The sequence below is a fragment of the Pseudophryne corroboree genome, chromosome 3 (genome assembly GCF_028390025.1).
Source record: "Pseudophryne corroboree isolate aPseCor3 chromosome 3, aPseCor3.hap2, whole genome shotgun sequence".
NCBI classification, from domain to species: domain Eukaryota; kingdom Metazoa; phylum Chordata; class Amphibia; order Anura; family Myobatrachidae; genus Pseudophryne; species Pseudophryne corroboree.
The window spans coordinates 439,660,436-439,673,594 of NC_086446.1; the positions used below are offsets into that span (position 1 = coordinate 439,660,436).

At 47.3% G+C, this 13,159-nt stretch overlaps 19 non-coding genes across 19 annotated transcripts; 10 read left to right on the plus strand and 9 right to left on the minus strand.

Annotated features, from left to right (window-relative positions):
* Positions 1–5: 5 nt before the first annotated feature.
* Positions 6–76, minus strand: TRNAG-GCC (transfer RNA glycine (anticodon GCC)). The gene has a single exon. It is a non-coding gene; the product is annotated as a tRNA-Gly (tRNA).
* Positions 77–183: 107 nt separating this feature from the next.
* Positions 184–256, plus strand: TRNAK-CUU (transfer RNA lysine (anticodon CUU)). Its single transcript has one exon. It is a non-coding gene; the product is annotated as a tRNA-Lys (tRNA).
* A 118-nt stretch (positions 257–374) lies between these two features.
* TRNAG-GCC (transfer RNA glycine (anticodon GCC)) lies at positions 375–445 on the minus strand. Its single transcript has one exon. It is a non-coding gene; the product is annotated as a tRNA-Gly (tRNA).
* A 102-nt stretch (positions 446–547) lies between these two features.
* TRNAK-UUU (transfer RNA lysine (anticodon UUU)) lies at positions 548–620 on the plus strand. Its single transcript has one exon. It is a non-coding gene; the product is annotated as a tRNA-Lys (tRNA).
* Positions 621–1,479: 859 nt separating this feature from the next.
* TRNAG-GCC (transfer RNA glycine (anticodon GCC)) lies at positions 1,480–1,550 on the minus strand. Its single transcript has one exon. It is a non-coding gene; the product is annotated as a tRNA-Gly (tRNA).
* Positions 1,551–1,657: 107 nt separating this feature from the next.
* TRNAK-UUU (transfer RNA lysine (anticodon UUU)) lies at positions 1,658–1,730 on the plus strand. The gene has a single exon. It is a non-coding gene; the product is annotated as a tRNA-Lys (tRNA).
* A 1,039-nt stretch (positions 1,731–2,769) lies between these two features.
* TRNAK-UUU (transfer RNA lysine (anticodon UUU)) lies at positions 2,770–2,842 on the plus strand. The gene has a single exon. It is a non-coding gene; the product is annotated as a tRNA-Lys (tRNA).
* A 1,064-nt stretch (positions 2,843–3,906) lies between these two features.
* TRNAG-GCC (transfer RNA glycine (anticodon GCC)) lies at positions 3,907–3,977 on the minus strand. Its single transcript has one exon. It is a non-coding gene; the product is annotated as a tRNA-Gly (tRNA).
* A 107-nt stretch (positions 3,978–4,084) lies between these two features.
* On the plus strand, positions 4,085–4,157 carry TRNAK-UUU (transfer RNA lysine (anticodon UUU)). The gene has a single exon. It is a non-coding gene; the product is annotated as a tRNA-Lys (tRNA).
* A 1,063-nt stretch (positions 4,158–5,220) lies between these two features.
* Positions 5,221–5,291, minus strand: TRNAG-GCC (transfer RNA glycine (anticodon GCC)). The gene has a single exon. It is a non-coding gene; the product is annotated as a tRNA-Gly (tRNA).
* Positions 5,292–5,398: 107 nt separating this feature from the next.
* Positions 5,399–5,471, plus strand: TRNAK-UUU (transfer RNA lysine (anticodon UUU)). The gene has a single exon. It is a non-coding gene; the product is annotated as a tRNA-Lys (tRNA).
* Positions 5,472–7,641: 2,170 nt separating this feature from the next.
* TRNAG-GCC (transfer RNA glycine (anticodon GCC)) lies at positions 7,642–7,712 on the minus strand. Its single transcript has one exon. It is a non-coding gene; the product is annotated as a tRNA-Gly (tRNA).
* A 107-nt stretch (positions 7,713–7,819) lies between these two features.
* TRNAK-CUU (transfer RNA lysine (anticodon CUU)) lies at positions 7,820–7,892 on the plus strand. Its single transcript has one exon. It is a non-coding gene; the product is annotated as a tRNA-Lys (tRNA).
* An 862-nt stretch (positions 7,893–8,754) lies between these two features.
* Positions 8,755–8,825, minus strand: TRNAG-GCC (transfer RNA glycine (anticodon GCC)). Its single transcript has one exon. It is a non-coding gene; the product is annotated as a tRNA-Gly (tRNA).
* Positions 8,826–8,927: 102 nt separating this feature from the next.
* On the plus strand, positions 8,928–9,000 carry TRNAK-UUU (transfer RNA lysine (anticodon UUU)). The gene has a single exon. It is a non-coding gene; the product is annotated as a tRNA-Lys (tRNA).
* A 1,061-nt stretch (positions 9,001–10,061) lies between these two features.
* On the minus strand, positions 10,062–10,132 carry TRNAG-UCC (transfer RNA glycine (anticodon UCC)). Its single transcript has one exon. It is a non-coding gene; the product is annotated as a tRNA-Gly (tRNA).
* A 107-nt stretch (positions 10,133–10,239) lies between these two features.
* TRNAK-CUU (transfer RNA lysine (anticodon CUU)) lies at positions 10,240–10,312 on the plus strand. Its single transcript has one exon. It is a non-coding gene; the product is annotated as a tRNA-Lys (tRNA).
* Positions 10,313–11,173: 861 nt separating this feature from the next.
* TRNAG-GCC (transfer RNA glycine (anticodon GCC)) lies at positions 11,174–11,244 on the minus strand. The gene has a single exon. It is a non-coding gene; the product is annotated as a tRNA-Gly (tRNA).
* A 107-nt stretch (positions 11,245–11,351) lies between these two features.
* TRNAK-CUU (transfer RNA lysine (anticodon CUU)) lies at positions 11,352–11,424 on the plus strand. The gene has a single exon. It is a non-coding gene; the product is annotated as a tRNA-Lys (tRNA).
* Positions 11,425–13,159: the final 1,735 nt, after the last annotated feature.

The following is a 13,159-nucleotide window of genomic DNA, read 5'->3' on the forward strand; positions in this document are numbered from 1 at the left end:
AGGACTGCATTGGCCGGGAATCGAACCCGGGCCTCCCGCGTGGCAGGCGAGAATTCTACCACTGAACCACCAATGCTCCACAGATACTTAATTTTACACTTACCCGTGTACTTTATTGTATGAAACAAAGCAGGAGTGTCAGGATGCCTTGCCTTGCCATCACCTCCATACATTCTCAACCAAGCCTGGCTAGCTCAGTCGGTAGAGCATGAGACTCTTAATCTCAGGGTCGTGGGTTCGAGCCTCACATTGGGCGGTAGTTTTTTCTTTTCCTGTACCATTGTATGTGGAACACTGTCAACTTGCACCACCACAGCGCAAATGGCTGTCCTCACTTTCACAAAATGCACTGCCAATCAGCAAAAACTCAGGACTGCATTGGCCGGGAATCGAACCCGGGCCTCCCGCTTGGCAGGCAAGAATTCTACCACTGAACCACCAATGCTCCACAGATACTTAATTTTACACTTACTCGTGTACTTTAGTGTATGAAACAAAGCAGGAGTGTCAGGATGCCTTGCCATCACCTCCAAACATTCTCAACCAAACCTGGCTAGCTCAGTCGGTAGAGCATGAGACTTTTAATCTCAGGGTCGTGGGTTCGAGCCCCACGTTGGGCGGATGTTTTTTCTTTTCCTGTACCATTGTATGTGGAACACTATACTTGCACCACCACAGCGCAAATGGCTGTCCTCACTTTCACAAAATACACTGCCATATCAGCAAAAACTCAGGACTGCATTGGCCGGGAATCGATTCCGGGCCTCACGCGTGGCAGGCGAGAATTCTACCACTGAACCACCAATGCTCCACAGATGCCTAATTTTACACTTACTCATGTACTTTAGTGTATAAAACAAAGCAGGAGTGTCAGGATGCCTTGCCTTGCCATCACCTCCAAGCCTACGTAACCAAGCCCGACTAGCACAGTCTATAGAGCATAAGACTATTAATCTTAGGGTCATGTATTTGAGCGCCATGTTGGGCAGTTGTTTTTTTCTCTTCCTGTACCATTGTATGTGGAACAGTGTATACTTGCAACACCACAGCGCAAATGGCTGTCCTCACTTTCACAAAATGCACTGCCCTATCAGCAAAAACTCAGGAATGTATTGACCGGGAATTGAACCCGGCCTCCCACGTGGCCGGCTAGATTTCTACCACTGAACCACCAATGATCCACAGATGCTTAATTTTAGACTTACTCATGTACTTTAGTGTACAAAACAAAGCAGGAGAGTCAGGATGCCTTGCCTTGCCATCACCACAACTCCTCGGTTACCAAGCATTGCTAACTCAGTCGGTAAAGCATGAGACTCTTAATCTCAGGGTCGTGGGTTCGAGCCCCACATTGGGCGGATGTTTTTTTTCTTTTCCTGTACCATTGTATGTGGAACACTGTCAACTTGCACCACCACAGCGCAAATGGCTGTCCTCACTTTCACAAAATGCACTGCCATATCAGCAAAAACTCAGGACTGCATTGGCCGGGAATCGAACCCGGGCCTCCCGCGTGGCAGGCGAGAATTCTACCACTGAACCACCAATGCTCCACAGATACTTAATTTTACACTTACTCGTGTACTTTAGTGTATGAAACAAAGCAAGAGTGTCAGGATGCCTTGACTTGCCATCACCTCCATACATTCTCAACCAAGCCTGGCTAGCTCAGTCGGTAGAGCATGAGACTTTTAATATCAGGGTCGTGGGTTCGAGCCCCACGTTGGGCGGATGTTTTTTCTTTTCCTGTACCATTGTATGTGGAACACTGTATACTTGCACCACCACAGCGCAAATAGCTGTCCTCACTTTCACAAAATACACTGCCATATCAGCAAAAACTCAGGACTGCATTGGCCGGGAATCGATTCCGGGCCTCACGCGTGGCAGGCGAGAATTCTACCACTGAACCACCAATGCTCAACAGATGCCTTATTTTACACTTACTCATGTACTTTAGTGTATAAAACAAAGCAGGAGTGTCAGGATGCCTTGCCTTGCCATCACATCCAAGCCTTCGTAACCAAGCCCGACTAGCACAGTCGCTAGAGCATAAGACTATTAATCTTAGGGTCATGTATTTGAGCTCCATGTTGGGCAGTTGTTTTTTTCTCTTCCTGTACCATTGTATGTGGAACAGTGTATACTTGCATCACCACAGCGCAAATGGCTGTCCTCACTTTCACAAAATGCACTGCCCTATCAGCAAAAACTCAGGAATGTATTGACCGGGAATTGAACCCGGCCTCCCACGTGGCCGGCTAGATTTCTACCACTGAAACACCAATGATCCACAGATGCTTAATTTTAGACTTACTCATGTACTTTAGTGTACAAAACAAAGCTGGAAAGTCAGGATGCCTTGCCTTGTAATCACCACAACTCCTCGGTTACCAAGCATTGCTAACTCAGTCGGTAAAGCATGAGACTCTTAATCTCAGGGTCGTGGGTTCGAGCCCCACATTGGGCGGATGTTTTTTTTCTTTTCCTGTACCATTGTATGTGGAACACTGTCAACTTACACCACCACAGCGCAAATGGCTGTCCTCACTTTCACAAAATGCACTGCCATATCAGCAAAACCTCAGGACTGCATTGGCCGGGAATCGAGCCCGGGCCTCCCGCGTGGCAGGCGAGAATTCTACGACTGAACCACCAATGCTCCACAGATACTTAACTTTACACTTACTCGTGTACTTTAGTGTATGAAACAAAGCAGGAGTGTCAGGATGCCTTGCCTTGCCATCACCTCCATACATTCTCAACCAAGCCTGGCTAGCTCAGTCGGTAGAGCATGAGACTTTTATTCTCAGGGTCGTGGGTTCGATCCCCACGTTGGGCGGATGTTTTTTCTTTTCCTGTACCATTGTATGTGGAACACTGTATACATCAGGGCTGGCCAAACCGGTCCTCGAGATCTACCAACAGTACATGTTTTCCAGGCCTTCTGGAGATCTGTAGAATTGTCAGTTAGGAATGAATGCAGCACATCCTAATTAGTAATGACTGCACCTGTGCACCAGCTAGGTGGTCTGGAAAATGTGAACTGTTGGTAGATCTCGAGGACTGGTTTGGCCAGCCCTGGTATACATGCACCACCACAGCGCAAATGGCTGTCCTCACTTTCACAAAATACACTGCTATATCAGCAAAAACTCAGGACTGCATTGGCCGGGAATCGATTCCGGGCCTCACGCGTGGCAGGCGAGAATTCTACCACTGAACCACCAATGCTCCACAGATGCCTTATTTTACACTTACTCATGTACTTTAGTGTATAAAACAAAGCAGGAGTGTCAGGATGCCTTGCCTTGCCATCACCTCCAAGCCTACGTAACCAAGCCCGACTAGCACAGTCGCTAGAGCATAAGACTATTAATCTTAGGGTCATGTATTTGAGCTCCATGTTGGGCAGTTGTTTTTTTCTCTTCCTGTACCATTGTATGTGGAACAGTGTATACTTGCATCACCACAGCGCAAATGGCTGTCCTCACTTTCACAAAATGCACTGCCCTATCAGCAAAAACTCAGGAATGTATTGACCGGGAATTGAACCCGGCCTCCCACGTGGCCGGCTAGATTTCTACCACTGAACCACCAATGATCCACAGATGCTTAATTTTAGACTTACTCATGTACTTTAGTGTTCAAAACAAAGCAGGAGAGTCAGGATGCCTTGCCTTGCCATCACCACAACTCCTCGGTTACCAAGCATTGCTAACTCAGTCGGTAAAGCATGAGACTCTTAATCTCAGGGTCGTTGGTTCGAGCCCCACATTGGGCGGATGTTTTTTTTTCTTTTCCTGTACCATTGTATGTGGAACACTGTCAACTTGCACCACCACAGCGCAAATGGCTGTCCTCACTTTCACAAAATGCACTGCCATATCAGCAAAACCTCAGGACTGCATTGGCCGGGAATCGAACCCGGGCCTCCCGTGTGGCAGGCGAGAATTCTACCACTGAACCACCAATGCTCCACAGATACTTAACTTTACACTTATTCGTGTACTTTAGTGTATGAAACAAAGCAGGAGTGTCAGGATGCCTTGCCTTGCCATCACCTCCACACATTCTCAACCAAGCCTGGCTAGCTCAGTCGGTAGAGCATGAGACTTTTATTCTCAGGGTCGTGGGTTCGATCCCCACGTTGGGCGGATGTTTTTTCTTTTCCTGTACCATTGTATGTGGAACACTGTATACATCAGGGCTGGCCAAACCGGTCCTCGAGATCTACCAACTGTACATGTTTTCCAGGCCTCCTGGAGATCTGTAGAATTGTCAGTTAGGAATGAATGCAGCACATCCTAATTAGTAATGACTGCACCTGTGCACCAGCTAGGTGGTCTGGAAAATGTGAACTGTTGGTAGATCTCGAGGACTGGTTTGGCCAGCCCTGGTATACATGCACCACCACAGCGCAAATGGCTGTCCTCACTTTCACAAAATACACTGCTATATCAGCAAAAACTCAGGACTGCATTGGCCGGGAATCGATTCCGGGCCTCACGCGTGGCAGGCGAGAATTCTACCACTGAACCACCAATGCTCCACAGATGCCTTATTTTACACTTACTCATGTACTTTAGTGTATAAAACAAAGCAGGAGTGTCAGGATGCCTTGCCTTGCCATCACCTCCAAGTCTACGTAACCAAGCCCGACTAGCACAGTCGCTAGAGCATAAGACTATTAATCTTAGGGTCATGTATTTGAGCTCCATGTTGGGCAGTTGTTTTTTCTCTTCCTGTACCATTGTATGTGGAACAGTGTATACTTGCATCACCACAGCGCAAATGGCTGTCCTCACTTTCACAAAATGCACTGCCCTATCAGCAAAAACTCAGGAATGTATTGACCGGGAATTGAACCCGGCCTCCCACGTGGCCGGCTAGATTTCTACCACTGAACCACCAATGATCCACAGATGCTTAATTTTAGACTTACTCATGTACTTTAGTGTACAAAACAAAGCAGGAGAGTCAGGATGCCTTGCCTTGCCATCACCACAACTTCTTGGTTACCAAGCATTGCTAACTCAGTCGGTAAAGCATGAGACTCTTAATCTCAGGGTCGTGGGTTCGAGCTCCACATTGGGCGGATGTTTTTTTTTCTTTTCCTGTACCATTGTATGTGGAACACTGTCAACTTGCACCACCACAGCGCAAATGGCTGTCCTCACTTTCACAAAATGCACTGCCATATCAGCAAAACCTCAGGACTGCATTGGCCGGGAATCGAACCCGGGCCTCCCGCGTGGCAGGCGAGAATTCTACGACTGAACCACCAATGCTCCACAGATACTTAACTTTACACTTACTCGTGTACTTTAGTGTATGAAACAAAGCAGGAGTGTCAGGATGCCTTGCCTTGCCATCACCTCCATACATTCTCAACCAAGCCTGGCTAGCTCAGTCGGTAGAGCATGAGACTTTTATTCTCAGGGTCGTGGGTTCGATCCCCACGTTGGGCGGATGTTTTTTCTTTTCCTGTACCATTGTATGTGGAACACTGTATACATCAGGGCTGGCCAAACCGGTCCTCGAGATCTACCAACAGTACATGTTTTCCAGGCCTCCTGGAGATCTGTAGAATTGTCAGTTAGGAATGAATGCAGCACATCCTAATTAGTAATGACTGCACCAGTGCACCAGCTAGGTGGTCTGGAAAATGTGAACTGTTGGTAGATCTCGAGGACTGGTTTGGCCAGCCCTGGTATACATGCACCACCACAGCGCAAATGGCTGTCCTCACTTTCACAAAATACACTGCTATATCAGCAAAAACTCAGGACTGCATTGGCCGGGAATCGATTCCGGGCCTCACGCGTGGCAGGCGAGAATTCTACCACTGAACCACCAATGCTCCACAGATGCCTTATTTTACACTTACTCATGTACTTTAGTGTATAAAACAAAGCAGGAGTGTCAGGATGCCTTGCCATCACCTCCAAGCCTACGTAACCAAGCCTGACTAGCACAGTCGCTAGAGCATAAGACTATTAATCTTAGGGTCATGTATTTGAGCTCCATGTTGGGCAGTTGTTTTTTTCTCTTCCTGTACCATTGTATGTGGAACAGTGTATACTTGCATCACCACAGCGCAAATGGCTGTCCTCACTTTCACAAAATGCACTGCCCTATCAGCAAAAACTCAGGAATGTATTGACCGGGAATTGAACCCGGCCTCCCACGTGGCCGGCTAGATTTCTACCACTGAACCACCAATGATCCACAGATGCTTAATTTTAGACTTACTCATGTACTTTAGTGTACAAAACAAAGCAGGAGAGTCAGGATGCCTTGCCTTGCCATCACCACAACTCCTTGGTTACCAAGCATTGCTAACTCAGTCGGTAAAGCATGAGACTCTTAATCTCAGGGTCGTGGGTTCGAGCCCCACATTGGGCGGATGTTTTTTTTCTTTTCCTGTACCATTGTATGTGGAACACTGTCAACTTGCACCACCACAGCGCAAATGGCTGTCCTCACTTTCACAAAATGCACTGCCCTATCAGCAAAAACTCAGGACTGCATTGGCCGGGAATCTAACCAAGGCCTCCCGCGTGGCAGGCGAGAATTCTACCACTGAACCACCAATGCTCCACAGATACTTAATTTTACACTTACTCGTGTACTTTAGTGTATGAAACAAAGCTGGAGTGTCAGGATGCCTTGCCTTGCCATCACCTCCATACATTCTAAACCAAGCCTGGCTAGCTCAGTCAGTAGAGCATGAGACTCTTAATCTCAGGGTCGTGGGTTAGAGCCCCACTTTGTGCGGATGTGTTTTCTTTTCCTGTACCATTGTATGTGGAACACTGTATACTTGCACCACCACAGCGCAAATGGCTGTCCTCACTTTCACAAAATACACTGCCATATCAGCAAAAACTCAGGACTGCATTGGCTGGGAATCGATTCCGGGCCTCACGCGTGGCAGGCGAGAATTCTACCACTGAACCACCAATGCTCCACAGATGCCTAATTTTACACTTACTCATGTACTTTAGTGTATAAAACAAAGTAGGAGTGTCAGGATGCCTTGCCTTGCCATCAAATCCAAGCCTATGTAACCAAGCCCGACTAGCACAGTCGCTAGAGCATAAGACTATTAATCTTAGGGACATGTATTTGAGCTCCATGTTGGGCAGTTGTTTTTTTCTCTTCCTGTACCATTGTATGTGGAACAGTGTATACTTGCATCACCACAGCGCAAATGGCTGTCCTCACTTTCACAAAATGCACTGCCCTATCAGCAAAAACTCAGGAATGTATTGACCGGGAATTGAACCCGGCCTCCCACGTGGCCAGCTAGATTTCTACCACTGAACCACCAATGATCCACAGATGCTTAATTTTAGACTTACTCATGTACTTTAGTGTACAAAACAAAGCAGGAGAGTCAGGGTGCCTTGCCTTGCCATCACCACAACTCCTCGGTTACCAAGCATTGCTAACTCAGTCGGTAAAGCATGAGACTCTTAATCTCAGGGTCGTGGGTTCGAGCCCCACATTGGGCGGATGTTTTTTTTCTTTTCCTGTACCATTGTATGTGGAACACTGTCAACTTGCACCACCACAGCGCAAATGGCTGTCCTCACTTTCACAAAATGCACTGCCATATCAGCAAAAACTCAGGACTGCATTGGCCGGGAATCGAACTCGGGCCTCCCGCGTGGCAGGCGAGAATTCTACCACTGAACCACCAATGCTCCACATATATTTACTTTTACACTTACTCGTGTACTTTAGTGTATGAAACAGAGCAGGAGTGTCAGGATGCCTTGCCTTGCCATCACCTCCATACATGCTCAACCAAGCCTGGCTAGCTCAGTCGGTAGAGCATGAGACTCTTAATCTCAGGGTCGTGGGTTCGAGCCCCACATTGGGTGGATGTTTTTTCTTTTCCTGTACCATTGTATGTGGAACACTGTATACTTGCACCACCACAGCGCAAATGGCTGTCCTCACTTTCACAAAATACACTGCCATATCAGCAAAAACTCAGGACTGCATTGGCCGGGAATCGATTCCGGGCCTCACGCGTGGCAGGCGAGAATTCTACCACTGAACCACCAATGCTCCACAGATGCCTAATTTTACACTTACTCATGTACTTTAGTGTATAAAACAAAGCAGGAGTGTCAGGATGCCTTGCCTTGCCATCACATCCAAGCCTACGTAACCAAGCCCGACTAGCACAGTCGCTAGAGCATAAGACTATTAATCTTAGGGTCATGTATTTGAGCTCCATGTTGGGCAGTTGTTTTTTTCTCTTCCTGTACCATTGTATGTGGAACAGTGTATACTTGCATCACCACAGCGCAAATGGCTGTCCTCACTTTCACAAAATGCACTGCCCTATCAGCAAAAACTCAGGAATGTATTGACCGGGAATTGAACCCGGCCTCCCACGTGGCCGGCTAGATTTCTACCACTGAACCACCAATGATCCACAGATGCTTAATTTTAGACTTACTCATGTACTTTAGTGTACAAAACAAAGCAGGAGAGTCAGGATGCCTTGCCTTGCCATCACCACAACTCCTCGGTTACCAAGCATTGCTAACTCAGTCGGTAAAGCATGAGACTCTTAATCTCAGGGTCGTGGGTTCGAGCCACACATTGGGCGGATGTTTTTTTTTCTTTTCCTGTACCATTGTATGTGGAACACTGTCAACTTGCACCACCACAGCGCAAATGGCTGTCCTCACTTTCACAAAATACACTGCCATATCAGCAAAACCTCAGGACTGCATTGGCCGGGAATTGAACCCGGGCCTCCCGCGTGGCAGGCGAGAATTCTACCACTGAACCACCGATGCTCCACAGATACTTAACTTTACACTTACTCGTGTACTTTAGTGTATGAAACAAAGCAGGAGTGTCAGGATGCCTTGCCATCACCTCCATACATTCTCAACCAAGCCTGGCTAGCTCAGTCGGTAGAGCATGAGACTTTTATTCTCAGGGTCGTGGGTTCGATCCCCATGTTGGGCGGATGTTTTTTCTTTTCCTGTACCATTGTATGTGGAACACTGTATACATCAGGGCTGGCCAAACCGGTCCTCGAGATCTACCAACAGTACATGTTTTCCAGGCCTCCTGGAGATCTGTAGAATTGTCAGTTAGGAATGAATGCAGCACATCCTAATTAGTAATGACTGCACCTGTGCACCAGCTAGGTGGTCTGGAAAATGTGAACTGTTGGTAGATCTCGAGGACTGGTTTGGCCAGCCCTGGTATACATGCACCACCACAGCGCAAATGGCTGTCCTCACTTTCACAAAATACACTGCCATATCAGCAAAAACTCAGGACTGCATTGGCTGGGAATCGATTCCGGGCCTCACGCGTGGCAGGCGAGAATTCTACCACTGAACCACCAATGCTCCACAGATGCCTAATTTTACACTTACTCATGTACTTTAGTGTATAAAACAAAGCAGGAGTGTCAGGATGCCTTGCCTTGCCATCACCTCCAAGCCTACGTAACCAAGCCCGACTAGCACAGTCGCTAGAGCATAAGACTATTAATCTTAGGGTCATGTATTTGAGCTCCATGTTGGGCAGTTGTTTTTTTCTCTTCCTGTACCATTGTATGTGGAACAGTGTATACTTGCATCACCACAGCGCAAATGGCTGTCCTCACTTTCACAAAATGCACTGCCCTATCAGCAAAAACTCAGGAATGTATTGACCGGGAATTGAACCCGGCCTCCCACGTGGCCGGCTAGATTTCTACCACTGAACCACCAATGATCCACAGATGCTTAATTTTAGACTTACTCATGTACTTTAGTGTACAAAACAAAGCAAGAGAGTCAGGGTGCCTTGCCTTGCCATCACCACAACTCCTCGGTTACCAAGCATTGCTAACTCAGTCGGTAAAGCATGAGACTCTTAATCTCAGGGTCGTGGGTTCGAGCCCCACGTTGGGCGGATGTTTTTTCTTTTCCTGTACCATTGTATGTGGAACACTGTCAACTTGCACCACCACAGCGCAAATGGCTGTCTTCACTTTCACAAAATGCACTGCCATATCAGCAAATACTCAGGACTGCATTGGCCGGGAATCGAACCCAGGCCTCCCGCGTGGAAGGCGAGAATTCTACCACTGAACCACCAAAGCTCCACAGGTACTTTATTTTACACTTACTCGTGTACTTTAGTGTATGAAACAAAGCAGGAGTGTCAGGATGCCTTGCCTTGCCATCACCTCCATACATTCGCAACTAAGCCTGGCTAGCTCAGTCGGTAGAGCATGAGACTCTTAATTTCAGGGTCGTGGGTTCAAGCCCCACGTTGGGTGGATGTTTTTTCTTTTCCTGTACCATTGTATGTGGAACACTGTCAACTTGCACCACCACAGCGCAAATGGCTGTCCTCACTTTCACAAAATGCACTGCCATATCAGCAAAAACTCAGGACTGCATTGGCCGGGAATCGATTCCAGGCCTCACGCGTGGCAGGCGAGAATTCTACTACTGAACCACCAATGCTCCACAGATGCCTAATTTTACACTTACTCATGTACTTTAGTGTATAAAACAAAGCAGGAGTGTCAGGATGCCTTGCCTTGCCATCACCTCCAAGCCTACGTAACCAAGCCCAACTAGCACAGTCGCTAGAGCATAAGACTATTAATCTTAGGGTCATGTATTTGAGCTCCATGTTGGGCAGTTGTTTTTTTCTCTTCCTGTACCATTGTATGTGGAACAGTGTATACTTGCATCACCACAGCGCAAATGGCTGTCCTCACTTTCACAAAATGCACTGCCCTATCAGCAAAAACTCAGGAATGTATTGACCGGGAATTGAACCCGGCCTCGCACGTGGCCGGCTAGATTTCTACCACTGAACCACCAATGATCCACAGATGCTTAATTTTAGACTTACTCATGTACTTTAGTGTACAAAACAAAGCAAGAGAGTCAGGGTGCCTTGCCTTGCCATCACCACAACTCCTCGGTTACCAAGCATTGCTAACTCAGTCGGTAAAGCATGAGACTCTTAATCTCAGGGTCGTGGGTTCGAGCCCCACATTGGGCGGATGTTTTTTTTCTTTTCCTGTACCATTGTATGTGGAACACTGTCAACTTGCACCACCACAGCGCAAATGGCTGTCCTCACTTTCACAAAATGCACTGCCATATCAGCAAAAACTCAGGACTGCATTGGCCGGGAATCGAACCCAGGCCTCCCGCGTGGCAGGCGAGAATTCTACCACTGAACCACCAATGCTCCACAGATACTTAATTTTACACTTACTCGTGTACTTTAGTGTATGAAACAGAGCAGGAGTGTCAGCATGCCTTGCCTTGCCATCACCTCCATACATTCTCAACCAAGTCTGGCTAGCTCAGTCGGTAGAGCATGAGACTCTTAATCTCAGGGTCGTGGGTTCGAGCCCCACATTGGGCGGATGTTTTTTTTCTTTTCCTGTACCATTGTATGTGGAACACTGTATACTTGCACCACAACAGCGCAAATGGCTGTCCTCACTTTCACAAAATACACTGCCATATCAGCAAAAACTCAGGACTGCATTGGCCGGGAATCGATTACGAGGCTCACGCGTGGCAGGCGAGAATTCTACCACTGAACCACCAATGCTCCACAGATGCCTAATTTTACACTTACTCACGTACTTTAGTGTATAAAACAAAGCAGGAGTGTCAGGATGCCTTGCCTTGCCATCACATCCAAGCCTACGTAACCAAGCCCGACTAGCACAGTTGCTAGAGCATAAGACTATTAATCTTAGGGTCATGTATTTGAGCTCCATGTTGGGCAGTTGTTTTTTTCTCTTCCTGTACCATTGTATGTGGAACAGTGTATACTTGCATCACCACAGCGCAAATGGCTGTCCTCACTTTCACAAAATGCACTGCCCTATCAGCAAAAACTCAGGAATGTATTGACCGGGAATTGAACCCGGCCTCCCACGTGGCCGGCTAGATTTCTACCACTGAACCACCAATGATCCACAGATGCTTAATTTTAGACTTACTCATGTACTTTAGTGTACAAAACAAAGCAGGAGAGTCAGGATGCCTTGCCTTGCCATCACCACAACTCCTCGGTTACCAAGCATTGCTAACTCAGTTGGTAAAGCTTGAGACTCTTAATCGCAGGGTCGTGGGTTCGAGCCCCACATTGGGCGGATGTTTTTTTTCTCTTCCTGTACCATTGTATGTGGAACACTGTCAACTTGCACCACCACAGCGCAAATGGCTGTCCTCACTTTCACAAAATGCACTGCCATATCAGCAAAAACTCAGGACTGCATTGGCCAGGAATCGAACCCGTGCCTCCCGCGTGGCAGGCGAGAATTTTACCACTGAACCACCAATGCTCCACAGATACTTAACTTTACACTTACTCGTGTACTTTAGTGTATGAAACAAAGCAGGAGTGTCAGGATGCCTTGCCATCACCTCCATACATTCTCAACCAAGCCTGGCTAACTCAGTCGGTAGAGCATGAGACTCTTAATCTCAGGGTCGTGGGTTCGAGCACCACGTTGGGCGGATGTTTTTTCTTTTCCTGTACCATTGTATGTGGAACACTGTCAACTTGCACCACCACAGCGCAAATGGCTGTCCTCACTTTCACAAAATACACTGCCATATCAGCAAAAACTCAGGACTGCATTGGCCGGGAATCGATTCCGGGCCACACGAGTGGCAGGCGAGAATTCTACCACTGAACCACCAATGCTCCACAGATGCCTAATTTTACACTTACTCATGTACTTTAGTGTATAAAACAAAGCAGGAGTGTCAGGATGCCTTGCCTTGCCATCACCTCCAAGCCTACGTAACCAAGCCCGACTAGCACAGTCGCTAGAGCATAAGACTATTAATCTTAGGGTCATGTATTTGAGCTCCATGTTGGGCAGTTGTTTTTTTCTCTTCCTGTACCATTGTATGTGGAACAGTGTATACTTGCATCACCACAGCGTAAATGGCTGTCCTCACTTTCACAAAATGCACTGCCCTATCAGCAAAAACTCAGGAATGTATTGACCGGGAATTGAACCCGGCCTCCCACGTGGCCGGCTAGATTTCTACCACTGAACCACCAATGATCCACAGATGCTTAATTTTAGACTTACTCATGTACTTTAGTGTACAAAACAAAGCAGGAGAGTCAG